Here is an 8550-nt window from a genome sequence, read left to right as displayed (position 1 = left end):
AGTTGATGTGGACTTGATCCGACCCAGACACAACCTGAACCCGATTTGCAATTAAGGCAAAAACCCGATGGTGCTGAACACCATTAGGGAAACGAATTGTGACTTGCCCGCTTGGACGAACTCGGTCTAGGTAGGGGCTTTGTGGGGCCCACCATGATGTATGGATTTTATCCATGCCGTCCTTACATCTTTGCGTATCATTTTAGTGTACGAGCCCAAAAATGAGGCAAATCCAAGGCTCAAGTAGACCACATCACATGAAGCAGTGGGTATAATGATGCCCACCATTGAAACCTTCCTAGGGCCCACAGATATGTTTGGTTGCCATCAAACCTATTCATAAGTTCACATGGACTTTCATGATGAGAAAATAAAACTATTAGCTTGATCAAAACTTTTACGGTCCCAAGATGTTTTTAATGGAGGACGTTTAATTCCCACAGCGTGGTGAGCCTTGGATCTACCTCATTTCTTGGCTCACGAGCTAAAATGATTTTAAAAAATGGATGAACCGCATGATAAATTAGCTTCCCACAATCCAATTTACGACCGTGAACCCAATCCCCCATAGCTTGAATTCCGGGACTTTGATATGGCAGCGACCCCTCGAGTCCTGCGTGGTGCTGTAAAAGCTCTGTAGCCCTACTATGACCTGTTCATTTTTCCAACTTATCTAGGACATGGTCCAAAAAATGTAGCAGGAATAAATCTCAAGGGACTGTACCATGTTTACACTCATTTTCGATGCCCTGATGTGGAGTAATGAAAAACCACCACATGTTGACACTATAGATTTGGTATTCACGGAAATCCTACTCGCACCTGAAGATATGTTCAATAGATCTTTCTTCGACAATACAAATTTTGTTATTAATACAGAGGTATAGACCCTTATACATGCCTTTAAGGGAGTAAATCAACATATGCCAGGTGACCATGACTAGTGAGTCAATTAATGCGGCAGCCTGCCTAGGATGTTTAGATCTAGAGAGAGAGAGAGAGAGAGAGAGAGAGAGAGAGAGAGAGAGTCCGGACTCTCACGGATCTAGCTATGTATTCTTGGTAAGGCCGCATCTCATAGTTCTTCTAAAATGAGAGATTTTTCCAGAGTTGTTCAGAGAACTTGGAAGGCTTTCGAAGATATTGAATGTTAAGAGGTCAATATATATCCAAGTAAATCCGGTTGTTGTTTAGACCCGAATCAAGAGAGAGTGAACATTAGACACATCATGTCTCAAGCTGTACAATAATTGAAATTAAGAGAATGAAAGAGCTCGATGATAGATCTAATCTAACCCGTCTGATAATAGATCAGTGTCAGGTGACCCCTATCCATCTAATCCCTCCTACACTTCAAACCATTAGGGAACGAGAGTTTAGGTTAAATGTAAGATGTAGTTTAATTGGGCCATTCGGATGCATGATCATGATTAATTTGATGTCTGTGATCAATGAGAGATGCTCCCCTGATTGATCCCAAACCCATTTCATTAAGGGATTGACTACGAGAAGAAGATCCAAGAAGCTAACAAATTTGAATATATTAAGAGACTTTTACTTATCGTAATGCATGCCGAATAGGCAAAAGATCCAGGATCAACAATGAAATCCGATGAGGGTTTAGCCACCTCGACAGTTATAAAAGGAGCATGTGAAGAAGAGCTCGAGACCCCACACAAACACATTTATATACTTTTATAATTTATCTTTTGTCTATCTTAGGATAGCCTAGCCTAGCTCTATTATAGATTGCTGCTAAAGTACCATCGGTTTAGATTAAATGTCCACAATCCTAGATTACTGGATTCTGATGAATTAAGTTCTTACTTAGGCAATCACATCATTCAGTCTCATCTTACTGATTATTCGCCTTGATCATGTGTTCTTATAGATAGATCAAGTATTTATCTTTTGTTTGTATATTTCTTTAAATTATTTTTAATATTTTGTTGATAGTAAAAGGTCAAATATTTAATTAATGAAATCAACATTGTTAATCAATTTTATTTTATTTATCTATTCTTATTCAATCTTTCGAGAAATTTATTATTATTTTTCGTGAAAAAGAAAGTCCTTAGGCACAACGCAAAAAGAATTCATTAGGAAGGACTAACCCTTATCCTTTCACAAATTGCCATATTGCTAATAAAAACAGTGGTTGAGAGGTTAGCTGGATCTGTGTCCAGTCTCCAGTGAGTCTGACTCAATGACTCAATGTGGGGGCACCGGCATTATGAATCTGGCACACCTTCACTTTTTAATCGCACACGAAATTATATATAATCTCTCTGTCTGATTGAGTGGCTTCGTGTTTGATTAAATTTAGCCAAAACACCACAGGCACCAGTGGAGTGATTGAACACCCACCATTAAAAACTTCAAATGACCCATTGTAAAGTTTATTTGTTATCCAATGTATTGATAAGGTCACAAAGGCAAAGGCCTGGATGAAGGGGAAGCACAAATATCAGCTTGATGCAAAACTTTTGTGGCCCTAAGTTTTTAATGGTGGGCCTGCAATCACCACTATTTCCTGTGGTGTGGCCCACTTGAGATTTGAACCTGCCTCATTTTTGGGATCATGCCTTCAAATGAGCTGGAAAAATGGCCGGACGGCACGGATTAAACACAATGATGGGGCCATTGAACTTTTACAACATCACATGGGTACAGGAGGGGTCACTACCGAATCCGAGTCGTAATTCGAGAACTCTAAAACCCTACCTGGACCCATAACAGCTCAGACTTACTATTCAATTGGCAGCAAGCCAGAACCAGGGCTGTAACTTAGGTTGGGTCATGCTAAATAAGGTTAACCCATTTAGTCTAGGTTGGGTTAGGCTTGGGCTGAAAATCCTCAACCCTATCCTAAGCGAGTTAGGTTTGGGTTAAGGCTTTGGGCAACCCAACCCATCGAAACTGAACATACATGCATCACATATGCAAGAGCTATAACTAATATATATGACTCAATGCTATATAGGGTTGTGATCAGACCCACCCAGGCATAGAAATAAGGTCATGATTGACCTGACCCATGGTCCATATGTTGGGTGGTCCAATTTCTTTTGGGTTGTCTTTTAAAACATTGCTGATTTTTATTTATTTATTTATGAGCAGTTATTGTAAACTTTATTTTGCTAATATTATTCAAATGATTGACCCAACTTAATCTAACCCAGCTCAACCTGAATTTAAGGTTGAGTATTCAGTACCTTGGCCGGGGGCTAACTACTCCCAAGTTGGGTTGGGCCTGGGTTAACCCTCAACCTTACCCAAGCCAGGTTGCCCCCCCTAAATGAGACTGGTCAGGATCATTCCTTATAGGACCATCAACTCAAATAAGCGATCTGGACCATCATGTGGATGAGGCCAATCATACTTGGTCCTACAAGAGGTCCATGACGTTTTCACTGATCTGGGCCCAAGCGAAACTTTGTTGAACCCCCTTGGGCACGCAATCAGACCTACAGCTGGGCATGGAGTCGAGTTGGACCAAGTTAGGGGTGACCCGACTCGATCCAATTTTGAAATAGGCTTGACCCGAACACAACCCGAGTCAGTACCGAGTGAAGCATGCTTGACCTGATCCGAGTCCGGCCGGGTTTGGCCTGGACTAATCTGGACTGAGTCTGACCAAGCCACAAGTACCGAGTCGGGTTGAGTTGGCACCAAGTTGGGTTGGGTGAGCTGAAATCACAACTCAAAACCTAGGTGCGCTTGCCAGAATTGCAGCCTCTCCATCAGCTACACAGCATCTTAGATCTGAAACCTCATATTTGAGGGTTTTTTTAAAAAAAATAAATATATATGCACGAGTTGAGTTTCGGATCAAGTCAAGTCAGTACCGAGTTGGATTTCGGATTGAATCGAGTCAAGTTACTGGTGACCCAAACTCAACTCGGTTTCAGTTCAGATTGGACAAAGTTAACTTGTTCCGGATCGACTCACCCACTTGGTTCGGATCGAGTCAGGTCTGAACGACTCGGATGAGTCAAGTTGGCCCATGTCCAGATCTAACCAGACCCCAGTCCCATTCAGCCCCATAGGCTAAGAAGATGGACATGGGCCAGAGAGGTTGTAGCCCACCATCTATATACTTAGCTCATCATGTTGATTTAGCTGCTTTGAGGTTCAACTCAAACCCGGGCCAACGTGGGTTGGACTATGAGTTTCACCATCACATTTTAAAGTTGTATCCGCAGTACATGCGGCACACACGGACTTTTATCCAAACCATCTAACTAATATGGCCCACTTAGATTAAAGATGGTTAGTGGTTCAGATTTGATGAATGAAACCATTCAGATGGTTAAGATTGTTTGATCAGTAAGAATTCCAGCCTCATACTCCATCCACAGGAAGGTCTGGATAGCCATACATGTATGTCGCGTGTATGATGGAGAAGATGTAAATAAAGAGGATGGATTCGTGGTGGGGCACACCTAATGAACAGCCCAGATCTTTCACAAAAGTGGGTGGCTGGTCTCATGTTGGACATGGGTTTCAACCCGATCGGGTCTATTTCTTTTGTTATGGAATGGGCTCACGCCTAGTTTTACTTTGTGGGCCCAGCTCGACCTTGAGCTTGAACAGACCTTGGACTGGCCCAAACCCGCCAGATGGCTCCACTCCAGCCGCACGAAGATTTCACCGTTAGAAAGATCTTGACCGTCTTATTTGCACATTGAACACACACCGTTGATTTTTTTATTTTTTAAAAAATTTAATTGTCCATTTTATGGCCATCAATGGACGATTGGGCGGTCCAATGAGTTGGATGCTTATCGTTCGGTCCATTGACAATGGGCCCACCACTTTGAGGTTAAGCTTGTCCATTGACATGGTGTTTTCATGACATCCAACCCATACATCACGTGATCTCGGCATTTTCTCTTTGGAGACCGAAAACCAGGTGGATCCAAGACTCAGGTGGGCCACGCCATGTAAAATAATGACAAAAACCTCTAAAATCACATTTGGTCCACCTGAGTTTTGCAATGACTGTCCACTCATCCCGGCAACACACATCTTCTGAATGGATTGGATATGCAAGAGAAGGTGGCCCCCACACATAATCTGAAGGATCTCTAATGGTGGGCTTCCTCATCCTAACCGTTCCCTCCGGTGTGGTCCACCTGGGTTCAGGATCAGCCTGATTTCTAATGGCTAAGGATAACATGAGGTGGCGCAAATGATAATTGGATTTAAGGCATCATGGTGGGCCTCACAAAAAAATTGTTAGATAAGGGATGACTCAAATCACATATAGGGCTTGCCTTAGATTGGGGATGTCAAAAAATAAAAATAAAAATAAACAAATAAAAATAAAATAATACTCAAATTGAATATTTCAATCCTTTAATCATGCAACGGTTATGTTGTCCCTTCATGTTCAGAGGGCTGTTGTCCCTTCCTGTTCAGAGGGTTGATCCGATATGTCTTTCCATCGTACAAAGTAAGATTTCTCATATAAATAGTTTGTATAATTCAAAGTTAGGAGTCCGAGTGGACTGTATTGTAATGTAGCGTAACATATTAGGGATATAAATCTCACGTGGACCACACCACAGGAAAACAATAGTGATTGCATATCCACCATTAAAATTCTCCTAAGGGCCACTGTACTATTTATTTGACATCCAATCTGTTTATTAGGTTATATACACTCAAATGAAGGGAAAAAACAAATATCATCTTGATCCAAAACTTTTATAGCCCCAAAAAAGTTTTTAATGATCGACGTTCATTCGAAACTGTTTCCTGTAATGTGGTCCACTTGAGATTGGTATATCTTATTTTTTGTCTCATAACATAAACTGATATTGAAAGATAGATGGACGGAATGGATGAAAAACACACAACATGGTGGGGCCCACAGAGCACCGATCACCCGCCATTGGCTGGTGGCAGGGAGAGTAGCTAATCCATTTCCCTTATTTTTGGGCTATCATAGCATAAAAAAAAAGTGCAACAGATGTAGGGAGTAAATGCTACATAGCCATCATTGCAGGCTCTAATAGCCTTGTTGCAGGGAGCGGATTCTATATACCTCCACCAAGACCTAGGCAAAGACGGACAATCCTATTAGGGCTCCACGGGACCCACTATATATATATATATATATATATATATATATATATATATATATATATATATATATATATATATTAAGCTTTTCAGAATGGTCAAGTTGACCACACTATGGGAAGAAGGGGTGATAATGACCCTACTGTCGAAGGATTCAAGGATTCTTGAGGCCCACCATGATGTTTTTTTACCATCTAACCCGTTAACAATGTTACATGAACCGGGATGAAAGGAAAATATAAATATCAGCTTGATCCAAAACTTCTCTGACTTCCAAGAGGTCTTCAGCAATAGGCATTCAATGGCCACTATTTCCTGTAGTGTGGTCCAGTTGAGCATTCGATCTACCTCACTTTTTGGCTTATCACTTCAAACGAATTTTCAAAAATGGATGGACGGCATGTAAAAAACACATACATTACAGTGGGCCCCACACAGCCCCTGACATGACCACCTGTCTCTAGCTTGCTCTCCAGTGCCACGTCATTCCGTGCAAGCTGCACCCAAAGACCGGAGACAAAGCTCTTAAGTGCCCGTTTGGCCGGGCGAATTGAAAGGGATTGGACGGTATCGGAAGGGATTGCAAGTTAAATCTCAGGATTGGCCGGGGTGTGCCAAACAGAATGGGTGATCTCATCCCGGGGTATAGCAATTCCATGGATCTTAAGACAATCCACTAACAACACCATCATTACCTTTAAATCTCCAATCCACCCTAAGCCGTTCAAATTTGCCTGGGAGGTGTTTGGTTCGAGGGATTGGAAGGGATGGGAAGGTTTAATCCCGGGATTGGCTGGTCATTCCAAACAGACTCGACATAGCAATCCCAGGATATAGCAATCCCATGGATCTTAAGACAATCCACTCACAAAACCATCATTACCTTGAAATCCATGCCATCCACCCTAATACCATTCAATCCCTTTCAATCCACCTGGCCAAACGGGCCCTATAGGTTCAGATTCAGGTTGGGTCCTTTAGCACCCATTCTAGGGCCAGCCGGCCAGTTCAGGTGTTGCTAGGTTTGAGTCCTTTTGGTTCTGGTTCGGATCTACTCTGATTTGGGTACTCATCAAGTATTTTGATCCAGGCTTCAAGATGGGTTAAGGACAAATAGGAGCATTTAAATGTGGGGCCCAACTAATGGATGGGTTAGATCTTACACAAATGTGCCACTTCAACACATGCATATGGCGTGTGGCTTAGAAAAACAAACCCAGTTGCTAGAAAAATCAATATATTTTCAAACATGTAATACTATTATGAAAATTAATTGGACCTGACCTGGACCCCACTTGAACCGATCCAAAATGATTTTAACAAGGTCTAGGTTGATAGACCCAACTTGAACGCGGCTAGACCCGGTTTTTGAACCAGGATCAAGAAGGTGAGATCACGCATTCCATGAAATTCCTACATAACAGGCCTACCAATAGGGGTGCAACTCAGGGGGGTTGGGTCATGTTGACCTTCAAAGCGAGCCCAACCCAACATGGATTCTAACCCATGGTGCCCAACCCAAGCCCAACGTCATCACCTCTATACAAGACCTAATTGACTAAACCATTAAATCTGACCTAACCAAACCCAAATACATGTGATTTTTCCTAACCCAGACCTAACCGGATCTGAATTTGCTCAACCCAAACCTGACCCGAGGACCTTGTGAGGTAGAGAAATGTAAAAGTACTTGGAAACAAAAGCTATGGTCATAAGATTTAAAAAAATATATATTATTTAATCAAATTGAAGTAAATATAAGCTACACAAAACATTTTTGAAAACTCTTTGATCAAGTTTCATATTTGACAATGACATTTGGCCCAATCAAATTCTACCACTGTCAGTCACCATTATTCAGGCTATCTACTTTCTAACCAAATATGTTTGAAAAAACTTATGGCTCATTTTATTATTATAATTTTTAAAGAATTTTATGAGAAATACCTAATTAATTTGGACTTTATATTCTTGTATCTTTTTCAAAAAGCAACATCATTTATTGATATAATTGTCAATCTGTAGGGAAGTGTGGAAGGTGAGTCATCAATATCTAATGGTCTATACGAGTTTTGGAATCCTCATAAAGCAGAAGATTAACGCTCCAACGGTCTGCTTATCTACTACTGGAGTAGATAAATCTATTCACACCTCTGATCCTTCGGTATAGATGGCCCTGGATCACGATCTATTGTTCCAAGGACAGCCAAAATGAACAAATTATAATACACGCTATATATCTCTATATACCCACGGTATTTCTAATGATTCAAGTTACGAGAGAGAGTCTGTAACATCCGGATTTTCAGGGGCCGTATAAGAACTCGGCTCCCGAATTTTCAGGTGTCATAGGTGCCCTAATGGGCTTCATATTTTAATTACATTTGGATGATCTCATAAACAATGAAGGATTTAGCAAGGCATGAAACAAAAGTATGTCATAAGCAGTATCAATTGCTA

Source organism: Magnolia sinica, chromosome 14 (assembly GCF_029962835.1).
Source record: "Magnolia sinica isolate HGM2019 chromosome 14, MsV1, whole genome shotgun sequence".
Taxonomy (NCBI): Eukaryota; Viridiplantae; Streptophyta; class Magnoliopsida; order Magnoliales; family Magnoliaceae; genus Magnolia; species Magnolia sinica.
Note: the sequence above shows the minus strand (reverse complement) of the source record.